The sequence below is a fragment of the Lissotriton helveticus genome, chromosome 5_1 (genome assembly GCF_964261635.1).
Source record: "Lissotriton helveticus chromosome 5_1, aLisHel1.1, whole genome shotgun sequence".
NCBI lineage: Eukaryota > Metazoa > Chordata > Amphibia > Caudata > Salamandridae > Lissotriton > Lissotriton helveticus.
Genome location: NC_136065.1, coordinates 1,392,090,911 through 1,392,103,694, shown reverse-complemented (window position 1 = coordinate 1,392,103,694; position 12,784 = coordinate 1,392,090,911). Strand labels below are relative to the sequence as shown.

Below are 12,784 nucleotides of genomic sequence, written 5' to 3'. Positions count from 1 at the left end.
GTGCTGAAGCGCATTCGAAAGCGCTACTTTTCGCCGGACCCGCTTCGCGGGTCCCGCTTCACTGGGACAGCTCCTTGCTGCAACTGTCATCTGAGGAATAAGGGCTTGAGGCACTCAGGGCTGCGAGCGTGCAGACTGCTGGACTCCAACTCCCAAGAGTCCCAGCAGCTGCCTCACCGATCCCACCTGGTGACGCTCTCCCTCAAGGCCACGCCCCCTTCTATCCTGCAAAAGGCGCCAGATTCCTAACAGCAGAGATTACCTTTCCACACCCCTTGCCTGCTGAACTGCACCTGAGCCAAGCGCTGGAGGACTGACATACAGCGACCTGTGTTTGTGCTGAAGCGCATTCGAAAGCGCTACTTTTCGCCGGACCCGCTTCGCGGGTCCCGCTTCACTGGGACAGCTCCTTGCTGCAACTGTCATCTGAGGAATAAGGGCTTGAGGCACTCAGGGCTGCGAGCGTGCAGACTGCTGGACTCCAACTCCCAAGAGTCCCAGCAGCTGCCTCACCGATCCCACCTGGTGACGCTCTCCCTCAAGGCCACGCCCCCTTCTATCCTGCAAAAGGCGCCAGATTCCTAACAGCAGAGATTACCTTTCCACACCCCTTGCCTGCTGAACTGCACCTGAGCCAAGCGCTGGAGGACTGACATACAGCGACCTGTGTTTGTGCTGAAGCGCATTCGAAAGCGCTACTTTTCGCCGGACCCGCTTCGCGGGTCCCGCTTCACTGGGACAGCTCCTTGCTGCAACTGTCATCTGAGGAATAAGGGCTTGAGGCACTCAGGGCTGCGAGCGTGCAGACTGCTGGACTCCAACTCCCAAGAGTCCCAGCAGCTGCCTCACCGATCCCACCTGGTGACGCTCTCCCTCAAGGCCACGCCCCCTTCTATCCTGCAAAAGGCGCCAGATTCCTAACAGCAGAGATTACCTTTCCACACCCCTTGCCTGCTGAACTGCACCTGAGCCAAGCGCTGGAGGACTGACATACAGCGACCTGTGTTTGTGCTGAAGCGCATTCGAAAGCGCTACTTTTCGCCGGACCCGCTTCGCGGGTCCCGCTTCACTGGGACAGCTCCTTGCTGCAACTGTCATCTGAGGAATAAGGGCTTGAGGCACTCAGGGCTGCGAGCGTGCAGACTGCTGGACTCCAACTCCCAAGAGTCCCAGCAGCTGCCTCACCGATCCCACCTGGTGACGCTCTCCCTCAAGGCCACGCCCCCTTCTATCCTGCAAAAGGCGCCAGATTCCTAACAGCAGAGATTACCTTTCCACACCCCTTGCCTGCTGAACTGCACCTGAGCCAAGCGCTGGAGGACTGACATACAGCGACCTGTGTTTGTGCTGAAGCGCATTCGAAAGCGCTACTTTTCGCCGGACCCGCTTCGCGGGTCCCGCTTCACTGGGACAGCTCCTTGCTGCAACTGTCATCTGAGGAATAAGGGCTTGAGGCACTCAGGGCTGCGAGCGTGCAGACTGCTGGACTCCAACTCCCAAGAGTCCCAGCAGCTGCCTCACCGATCCCACCTGGTGACGCTCTCCCTCAAGGCCACGCCCCCTTCTATCCTGCAAAAGGCGCCAGATTCCTAACAGCAGAGATTACCTTTCCACACCCCTTGCCTGCTGAACTGCACCTGAGCCAAGCGCTGGAGGACTGACATACAGCGACCTGTGTTTTTGCTGAAGCGCATTCGAAAGCGCTACTTTTCGCCGGACCCGCTTCGCGGGTCCCGCTTCACTGGGACAGCTCCTTGCTGCAACTGTCATCTGAGGAATAAGGGCTTGAGGCACTCAGGGCTGCGAGCGTGCAGACTGCTGGACTCCAACTCCCAAGAGTCCCAGCAGCTGCCTCACCGATCCCACCTGGTGACGCTCTCCCTCAAGGCCACGCCCCCTTTTAAGGGCAGTCAATAAAAAGAGTCTTCGTACCCCGCTGCGCGGGAGCGCGCGGGTAGCGCCCGGGAGAAGCCCGGGACAAGGGCGGGCCCTCTGTGGCCCTCAGTGGCCGAGGTAGGCCGGGCTGGGCCCGGTTATTTACTTTGACTGAGATAACTGGATTGTTTGAACTCGAGTCGCATTGAGTGTCTCGGACGACCTCAGGATTATTAACTATTTAGATACTGTTGTATTATCCTCCTGAACAGTTTTGTTTTGTGGTCATTATTGGATCCTCTGGACTATAAATTTTATTTAGGTTCTTAAAAAATATATTTTTTTTTTCAATATTTTATATTACTTCTTCTGGAGGCTGGTTCTTTTGTGTTATTATTTTCTTTTCTTTTATTCTTGTGTAAAAAATGGCTAAAACATTGCGTTCAGGGAAAGAAGTTGGAGGCATTTTGGCCTCACAAAAAGAGCCCGTTCGCATAAGAAACAAATCCGTGAACAACCCTCCTCTAAAGGGTCAATCCCAACTATTGGATCTCTGGGTTCTGCCAAATCTTAAAGACACTAACGTGACAATGAATAAAGTTACCGGTGCTATGGGCCAGGAGATCCAAACCTCTGCTCTCATGTCTCCCCCATCCAACTTGGTGCGTTCTCCTGCACCACATTTGGTATTGGCGGTGCCTTCGCCTCTTGTTAATTTTGAAGGGAAGGGAGAAGGCACGGCTGAACTAGTGGGACTTGAAGGAGTTCATCCAACGCTTCCATTGTTGTCCTATGCTTCACAGGCTGAGGGGTCGGGTGGCGGTTGGTTGTCATCATCTACCGGCCCAGAATCCCGCGGCCATTGTGCAAACATTGTTGAAGTGGAGACTAAGGCTCCTTGTAGACCTATGGCCGATGTGACCCCTTCTAAGCTTATGATGCATAGTAGTACCCCTTCCTTAAATGATCAGGGCACATCTAATTTGTTGGATGCTTCCGGGTCATTGGGGTTTAATTTATCTGGTATATGTCATCCCCATGAGGCATGTGAAAAACCTATTTCTGAGTCCATGATTGCTTTGGAACAATTGTTATCCTCGATATTAGCCCTATTGGGGAAATTTGTTGGCAGCTCAGATTGCATTTTGGACTCAGTTACTCAAATCCTGAAGGCTCTATTACAAAAATCTACTGTCTTAAAAGGTGACCCTGGTACCATGATGGAGCATTGCTTACAAACGGGCGAAATAAATGATGATGCCCAAATTGTTAAGATGAAGGATATGTTGACATCTCCTCAATTACACATTGTAGCGTGCCCCTTAACAGCAGCGTCGAACTGCATTAAGAATTCGGTTCTAGAGATTGAGGAGGAAAATGTTTCTACTGTTGGACGGAATGGGGTTCTAGATCTTTTTCCCATCTTTACATCTGAGAATAGAAAAGATGAGTATGAAGCTAATCCTGTTGTAAAGAAAAAAACTGGTAAACATGGTAACAATAAAGGAAATAAAAAGAAACCTATCCGTAAACATAAGAAGAAAAGGCAGCGCCGAATAAAATTCCAAAATTGTTCGATTGTAGGGGAGAATGAAGTAGTTGACTCGGCATTCCGCTCACTATCCGTAATGGCGGATGCTGAATCTAACTCCTTCTCTCCTGTACCCTCAAATGGAGAATGTGAATTGGGGCCCCTATTATCTCAGGAGGTGTTGTTGCGAATGGGGGGTCCCTTGTCAAATAAGCCTCTATCACTTGTGAATGGAGACCCATGTAATTTTCCATCCGGATCTCTTAATCCATTGGCCCCCCCCTTTTCCTCGGCTAGAGATATCGTTGATGACCCTATCATGGAGGTCCCCCAATTTACATCTAAAGGTCCAGTGGACACTCTAGTCCTGGACTTTTGTCCTTTACTTGATGTGGACCTTCCCTTAAATAGAGCTTGGTTATTAAAGCGCTTTAGTGAGAGCGAAAGCCTCCGTCATATCCAAACTAGAGATATTGAGTTGGTCACCCTGTTTGGTGAAGTTAAGGTATTGAGTATAAGGGTTAAATTCTACTCACCAATTATTGTAAACCTTATACTGCAGCATGCAGAGATTTTCCAACGGACGGGTATTGATATTCTCCCGATCTTTAATTTGGGCAACATTAAGTATGCATTCGGAGAGCCTTCTGGAGGAGATAAAACTAAGGGGGTGTCCTTTTCCCTTGGGGATCTGAAGATTCGGGTCTCCAAGGGAAAACGTTTGGTCTCACAAGCGAATCCGCAGCCGCCAATACAGACTTCCTCATGTTTAGAGGATAAGGATCGGTGGAACTGGTTACATGGAGCCTTGACTACAAAAACTAAGGACAACCCCAGATTGTTTCAGCATCTTTAACAGCTTGCTGAATATTATTTCTTGGAATGCATCAGGGATTCATAGTAGCCCAGAGAAATTTGATTTTCTTTTTTCACTGGGAGCGAATGTGATTTGTTTGCAGGAAACCTGGTGTGTCAATATGTTGAATGTGTCCAAAGATTTTTATGTCTTGGAAGTGCCCGCTGCCCCTTCCAAGAAAGGTCACGCCAGGGGGGGGATCGCCTGTTTACTATCTAATAAAGTGCAATGGGGATTCTCTCATTATATTGACTCCTGCAAGCTTTTCCATGCCGTTACTATTGAAAATCTGTTTAACGCTGGTATTAAGGCCCCTATTGTGATTTTAAATGTTTATATACCTCCAGACGAATGTTTTAATGTGGGAATGAAGCGGATATTTCGCTATGTAGATCAAATTAAAAATGTTCCCGTTCCTCCAGCGGTTATGATCATGGGTGATTTCAATTGTAAGATTTCCAATGTTAGTCTGGAGCTTTTTAGGAATAAGTGTAAAGAAGAGGCTCACTTTGTCCCCCAGGCTCTCTTCCCGGAAAAGTCAGTAACAAATAAAAGAGGGAAGATTCTGTTAGAAGAGTTGATGGCCGTTGATGGGCTTATAATAAATGGGAGATTACCGTCGGATGTCCCGGCAAAATTTACCCATAAGTCACCCTTTGGGTCTTCCATCTTGGATTATGTCATTGTGGACTATGGCCTGTTTCCATCTATTCTCGATCTCAAGACAATACCTACCCCCCTGAGTGACCATACTCCATTATTGGTAACTATTTCCTTAAAAAGCCTGCCCACCACACCCTGGTCCCTTAATGGCAGTGATGCTGCCTTCCATGTTTCTTCGGGAAGGTGTTATTGGAATTCCTTTGCCATTAAAGGGGTGAAGGAAATGTTACTTAATACCATTTTAGCTCTTAATGAGTGGCAGGGTAACGAAATAGTACATTTTGAAGAATTTTTGCGTAAGGTCATTTCTTGTGCTAAAAAATCTTCACGAGCAAAAAGAGGGGTTGAAGTTCCCTGGGCATTGTGTATTTTAAACAAGGAAATTAATAACCTTGTCCGGGAACAATATCTAGAAAGAGGCATTGAACGTGGAAGAGAGATTTCCAGGTTAAAAAGAAAGAGGAATAGACTTAAGTTAAAAATAAAAAAGGCTAAGGAAGATAATACCTGGATTGATCTGCGGGAATCTGTGGTTCATGGCAGGATTAGAGATTTTTGGGCAATAATAGGTAAGGGGTGTGGATCTAGATTAAGCCCCTCCCCTATCCCTATCGGGGAAGAGATATGGGCCAGTTATATACGGGACCTGTATGCAGGGAACTGCATGTCTGAAACTTCCGCCCCTGAAGATACCCTATGTGATGTTAATAGCATGGGTTCGGATGCGGTTGGCCTAATGAATTATCCTTCAGCAGAGGAAATTGAGACGGCCATAAAAAATATGCGTGTCTCTGGGGCAATGGGTCCAGACGAACTCCCCATGACGGTCCTTAAACAGGACCCGCTCGGGTGGAGTACAATTTTGTACCCTTTGTTCAAAGTATGCTTTATGACTAAAAAGGTACCCGCCTCGTGGAGGGGGAGTATCCTGGTCCCTATTTTTAAGAAGGGAATGAGGGATTGCCCGAGTAACTATCGCTTGATCGCGCTCCTTGACTCAATTGGGAAGGTGTTCGCGAAATGTCTCCTAGGATACCTATCCGCGTGGGTCGAGGAGAACAATATTCTGCCGTTTGCTCAGACTGGGTTCCGTAGGAATCACGGAACCCTGGATAATCTTACCGCTCTACATGTGGTTACGGACAAATATGTACAGGTGCGAAGGGGGACGGTGTATGCAGCATTTATCGATTTCTCCACCGCGTTCGATAAAGTGGACCGTGGAATGTTGTGGAGAAAATTGGCTGCTCTAGGTCTCCCGCCCTACCTGTTGGAGTTGGTTCGGGCCCTCCATACAGAGACCTGGTGTAGGGTCCTGCTGGGGGGTGAAGGGGGCCTCTCTGACCCTATTCCATCGTGTAACGGCCTTAAACAAGGCTGCTTACTGGCTCCCCTTCTATTCTCGTTATATACGGCTGATTTGCCCGCTGCCATGTCTAACACTGAGGGTATTGCCCCTTTGGTGGGGGGGTCCCCTCTACCTTGTCTGATGTATGCAGACGACGTTCTCATCCTTGACCTAACTCCCAAAGGACTTTCAAATAGGCTACATGCTCTTCATAGTTATGCTGTGGCTCATAGCATGAAGATTAACATATCCAAGAGTAAGGTTATGTGTATAGTAGGTAAAAGGAGGGGTCGAGTAGCAGATTTTGGTTGGTACATTGGGGGGCAAAAGTTAGAGGTTGTTAAGTCATATACTTTTTTGGGGAAAATTGTTACGGCTAATCTGAGTGAGAAACTCCACATAGAGCACTGTTCCCGCAAAGCTGTTGCACATGGCAAAGGTCTAAACTCTCTATATCAAGCAACGGGGAAACGTCACTTCTCGATTTTATTGGAGGTGTACAGAGCCAAAATCCCGGCAACTATTCTTTATGGTATAGAGTTAATAGAGGTAAAAAAGTGGGACTTTTGCAATCGGATTGAGGGGAAACTTTTAAGATCTCTCTCCTCATTAAACACTGCATGTTCTTTGGCCGCCTGTAGGATTGAATTTGGCCTAAGGAGCAGTTGGGTACAGGGACTCTGTGCCCTTGTAAGATGGGTGTCTTGTCTTGCAAGAGCGGAAGCTGGGACACTGAGAGCTTTGCTCAAAAAGGAACTTCTAGGTAGTTTCAATGAGTTTTCCCAACTCGTTCGTAATTTCAGAATAGCCGTAAAGTTTCTAAAATTAGAAGAAACTACCCTTTTTTCGTATTCACCTATACAGTTAAAACTAGTTTTAAAAACAGCCTCTTGGGACCTCTGCTTCCAATCAGATAAAAAATCAATTCAGGGAAAGAAGAATATAGATATCCTCCTTGATACTTACATGATGAAGCAGCCACAACCGTATGTGCGATGGTCCCTCCCCCATGGCATACGAAGATTTTGGTTTTTGTTACGTTATGATTTAATACCCTTAAATCTTCTGCTATCTAAATGGTATGGCTCCTCCTCTTTGTGCAACCTATGTAAATTAAATATTCAGGATTGCATGCATGTCCTACTGATCTGCCCGGCGTTATGTAAATGGCGCACTAGATGGATAAAAGCAATTTGGTTTCGTCTTGGCATCTTAACTTTGAATGATTTTTGTCATGCATTGTATTTTCCTCCTAGCGAAATGTTCTGCTTCTACATTTTTAATTTTTTTAAAGGCTTCTTAGCTATTTACTGATATTTTATGGAGATGTTTTTTGACTTGTCAATCATTTACTGTTCTGGTGGGTAAATTAACTAGTATCTAGGTTAGATATTTCTTGGGAGGCCAAACCTCTGCATTTGTACTGTTTTGTATTGTATTTTTGTATATTTTTTGGTGTGAATATTAATCAGTATCTATGCTAGATATTTCTTGGGTGGCTTACCCTTTGTATTTGCATTGTTTTGTATTTGTGTTTTTTTTTTTTTTTTTTTTTTTGTATATTTTATGTGGCCCTCTGCGGAGAGCCAAAATCATAATAAAATAAATTGAATAGGCGTTATCATGGAACAGCTATAAGGACATGGTTCCGAAAGCTGCAGACAGGCTCAGCTCATGCTAGAGCGCCATCTCACATAATTCCAAGCACTCTGCCTTCAGGATTGATAAGGCCTGCCATAGGAGTGACTTATAGGAATCTATGTGTCCATTTTGTGGTTAGATATAGGTATACTATATCTACAGCAAAGGGTGATTACACCACTTTGCCCCAGCTGTGTTATCAGCCAGTTGTGTCTGTTTGGATGGCCAGCCAGGGGTGGCATAATACATGCTTGAGCCCCTGGTAGGCCCTGGGTACACCTATGCCCTGGGTACCTAAGGTACACTGTACAGGGGCTGATAAGGTGACCCAGTATCCAATTAGGTATGTACCTAAGGTACATGGAGTCCATTTTACAGAGAGAGCAATTAGTCTGGGGTCCTGAATAGCAGGGCACCAGGCCAACTAGGTCGAAAACCAGCTAAACACTAGGCAAAAAGTTGGGGGCAACCATAGTCAGATATCCACCTTCCTTCTCTGAGGAACTGCGTGTCGCAAGGAGCTAGAAGCGCAACTCAACGAGAAGAAGCGTGTCGCCGTCGCTGTGCCTGCCGTCGCAACTCCAAAGGAGGGTGTCACCGCTGGAACTGTCGCACTGCACCGCATCGGAGAGAAGCGTGCCACAACGAAGAGGAAGCGTGTCGCCGTCGCTGCTGCTGCCGTCGCAACTCCGAAGAAGGAGGGTGTCTCCGCTGTGGTTGTCGCACTGCACCGCATCAGAAGAATCTCGCAACGAGGTCAGAACATGTCGCTGTGCATGCCGTCGCAATTCCGAAGCCGGAGAGTGTCGCTGCTGGAACTGTTGCATTGCACCGAATCGACCAAGAGCACCTCACATCCCCGAGAAGCGTACCGCCATCTGAGCTGCTGCCGTCGCATCTTGAATGTCACCACTGTAGTTGTCGGATCGAGCGGAAGCTTCACGCATCGTGGAGAAGAGCGTTGCCGCTGGAGCTGTTGCCGTCGCATCGTAAGGGTGTCGCCGCTGCAGTCCACGCATCAAACCGAGGACTGCTCGCATCCCCGAGAAGCATGCCGCATCTGGAAGATCTTCACATCTTTATTTCTTTGCACTTGAACGTTGCCGTATTTCCCATCGCTGCGACATTGCTTGTCGTGGAAGCGCAACGCAACTTATGGTACATTGACGCAGTGTCGCATCTAAGAACTGAACTGAGCTAAGCTTAAATCTACCATCCTAAAGTAATCATAGTGTGTATTTTTGTCGGTTATGGTGAGAGAGGTCAAGAAGGCATGAGATGGAATTGACCAGGTTCAATGTGGATAGGCAGCTGAAATAGAAAATAGAAGGTTAGATCCTGAGGAAAAGAAAATACAGTAGAGCATGAAAAAGTTTTGAGGGAGTTGGAGTTCAAAACCAAAAGTTTAGCAGTTACTCCGTCTGGAAGCAACATACCGCCAGTACATTCAGAAAATAGGGTATATATTCCCAAGGATGTGGTGAAGGAGTTTTACAAAAATGATGATATTGGTCAGTGATTCAGAGCCTATGAGGTAGCCATGTCTTCCCACCGGGTTCCTGAGAGAGATTGGGGAGCGGGGTTGTGGGGAATGTTCCTTAGTGAGGGGCGGGATACATTGTTAGACTTGCCTTCTGAAGTCCACAATTCCTACAGCCACATGAAAGATGCATTGATGTTTAGATCTGAAAGAAACATGTTAGTATTAGATTCCTTACCTTAGAATATCCCCAGGCGTCAGACTGGATCTGGAAATTTTTGCGTAGCAGTACCATGCGCGTCGGTAGGTGTCGTCCGCGGATCCGCATCCGTCGTGGGCGCCGTGATGATGTCGTCGGAGTACTTGGACGCCGCCTCCACACGCTGTTCTTCTTTTTTCCGCGCCAGCAAGCGCAGATCTGAAAAAAGTTGTACCCTAGTCAATTTTTGACTAACTTTTTACGATCCTTTTTGATCTATTTTCGAAGTCTCTCGACTCCGACGGTGCCGGTAGGGATGCCCGGTTTCAAGCCCTGCGCTGACTGCAACCGACTGATGTCGGTTACCGACCGCCTTCACCGGTGCCTGCACTGTCTAGGCCCGGACCACGACGACAAGTCCTGCTCCAACTGCCCGGCCGTGACGTCTAAAGCTAGACGGGAGTGGTCCCGTAAGAGACTCGAGCTTCGGCAGTCCACCCCATGCCGCTCGAGGTCCCGGTCCAAAAGGAGGTCGAGGGACCGGCCGCAGGGCCGGAGTCACCACAGTTCCGGGAGTCGTCATCGGTCTTCGGGCTCGAAGTCTTCAGGTAAGAGGCACAAGAAGTCGAAGAGGCACCATCGCTCTTCTGACTCCCCCGACGCTCCCGCGATGTGGCCGGGAGTTCGGGCGACACCGCCCACGCGGCTCTGTCGGAGCCGCAGGTGTTGCGGCCTGCTCCATACCCGCCGGTCCCTGGGTAGAACGCGACGCCGGGGGAGATTGATGACTACCTCATGGCCATGAGGTCGCTCGCTCCTCTGTCGGGTTCCGCGGCTCCTTTGGGCCAAGCGGTCCCGACTGGGTCCCCACGCAGGCCGGGTGCTTTGACCCCGGCGCCGTCGGGTGCTTCGACCCCAGCGCCGTCAGCGACTTCGGTCCCGATGCTGCAGGGCCCCACTGGATCCGGCTCCGGATCCGGGTCGCCGCCAGTCGACCTCACGACCTCGCCGGCGCCGGCCCCAAGGGTGTCGCCCCCGGAGCCGTCCCAGGACGCCGCCATCCCTGGTCCTGCCCTTGATTCTGGTCCGGCGTCGGAGGGGTGCCGCGGCGCCGCTCTCGACACCGATGGGGGATTTTTACTTCTACGACCCGGCCCCATCGTTTGAGTACTAGGCGATGGGTGATGAGGGGAATTGGGAGGGGTCTGAGGACCCTCTGGCACGTGAGTGTCAGTCTTCTGCGGACTGGACAGGAGAGCTTGGGGATGCCAGTGGTCTGGACACTTCGCCCGACACTGGCTTTGTCTCCCCTCCTAGCGTGGCTACGGAGGAGGGGACTGCCTATTACATGGTGCTGATGAGGGCTGCCAAGGCCTTGGGCCTTGAGCTCCCCGTCGCGGCCGTGAGGACTAGCCTCCTCACTGAGGTCCTTAAACCGCAGGCAAGCTCAGCCAAGCCTCTGCTGCAGTTTAATAAGGCCTTATCAGACGTTCTTCTGGGCACTTGGTCCAAGCCCACTACAGGTCAGCCTGTGGATATGAACGTGGCCAGGCACCACCACCCGGCTCCGGGCGACCCTTGCTTTCGGTCTACCCACCCCACCCCCGAGAGCCTGGTCATCCAGGCCTCTAATTCCCAGACCGCATTCCCGTCGGCTTCCTCAGACCGGGAATCCAAGAGGTACGAGCAATACGGAAAGAAAGTATTCTCCTCCTTGAGTTTAGGATTGCGGTCAGTCAACACCGCATGCCTCTTGGGCCGCTACACCCACTCTCTGTGGGATACGGTCGCGGACGTGCTGCCAGAATGCCCGGTGGAGGTCTGGGCTAAACTCGGCCAAGCCCTTGTGGAGGGTCGAGATGCGGCGCGTTATTCCATCCAGTATGGGCTGGACACTACTGACTCACTAGGCAGAGCGATGGCAATGACGGTGGCAATTCGTCGCCACACCTGGTTGAGGTCTACCAATTTCACTGCTGATGTCCAAAACACACTTATGGACATGCCGTTCGATGGCCGTCGCCTCTTCGGCTACAAAGCAGACCATGCGCTTGAGCGCTTTAAGGACTCCAGGGCTATGGCCAAGTCCTTGGGCCTCTCGGCCCGCGACAGCAAACTGCTGCTTTTCGCCCTTTTCGTGGCCAAGGAAGGGGCGCCCCACACGTTCTGCCAGCCACGGGCCGCATACTACCATTCAGCGCGGCGGCGGACGTGGAAACCGCCGTGATGGCGGTCGGGGACAACGGCGAGGCTAGTCCACACCAGCCCCTGCAGCATCCGCCTCAAAACCTTCCTAGTCTGAGTTTTCAGGCCCATGTGACACCGGTGGGGGGCAGGGGTCGCCACCACCACCTCCACTGGCGCACTGTCGCATCGGACAGGTGGGTGCTGCAAATCGTCCGAAGGGGCTACACCCTCCTCTTCGGGGCGACCCCCCCAGCCATGCCACCGCAGTACCACCGCGTGTCGGGGGATCACTTGCAACTTCTGCGAGAGGAAGTTACGACCCTCTTGGCCAAGGGGGCCATCAAGCGCGTTCCTGGGCCAGAAGTAGGGTTTGGTTGTTACTCCCACTACTTTCTGGTACCCAAGAAGGGCAAAGGGGGCCTACGCCCTATCTTGGATCTAAGGACCGTCAACGGCTTCCTCCGGTACGAGAAGTTGAAGATGCTGACACTGGCTCAGGTCTTAGCTGCCCTGGACCCAGGAGACTGGATGGTAGCGTTGGACTTGCAGGACGCTTATTTTCATATCCTCGTCCTGCCGGCCCACCGGCGCTACCTGCGGTTCACGGTAGGCCAAAAGCACTTTCAGTTTACCGTGCTCCCCTTCGGCCTTACCAGCGCCCCACGGGTGTTCACGAAAGTGATGGCGGTGGTCGCAGCTCATCTGCGCAGGTTAGGGGTTTCAGTCTTCCCCTACCTCGACGACGGGTTGTTGAAGGCGGGCTCGCCCGAGACAGTCGTCAGCCACCTCCAGACTACGGCCGACCTCCTGCACCTGCTGGAGTTCTCCATCAATGTGCCAAAGTCACACCTGTGCCCCTCTCAGAAGCTCCTCTTCATCGGACTCGATGCAGTTTCGGGTTTATCCTCCCAAGCAGTGGGTTCGGGATATTCAGGCTCTGATTCCGGTCTTCCAGCCTTTATCCCGAGTCTCGGTCAGGTTAACGCTGCGGCTTCTGGGGCTAA

At 50.6% G+C, this 12,784-nt stretch overlaps 1 protein-coding gene across 12 annotated transcripts in view; it reads left to right on the top strand.

Annotated features, from left to right (window-relative positions):
• The window catches only part of SYCP1 (synaptonemal complex protein 1), a 6,803,167-nt gene that overhangs the window by 6,606,084 nt on the left and 184,299 nt on the right, over positions 1-12,784 (top strand). The gene's annotated exons all lie outside the window — the stretch shown is intronic.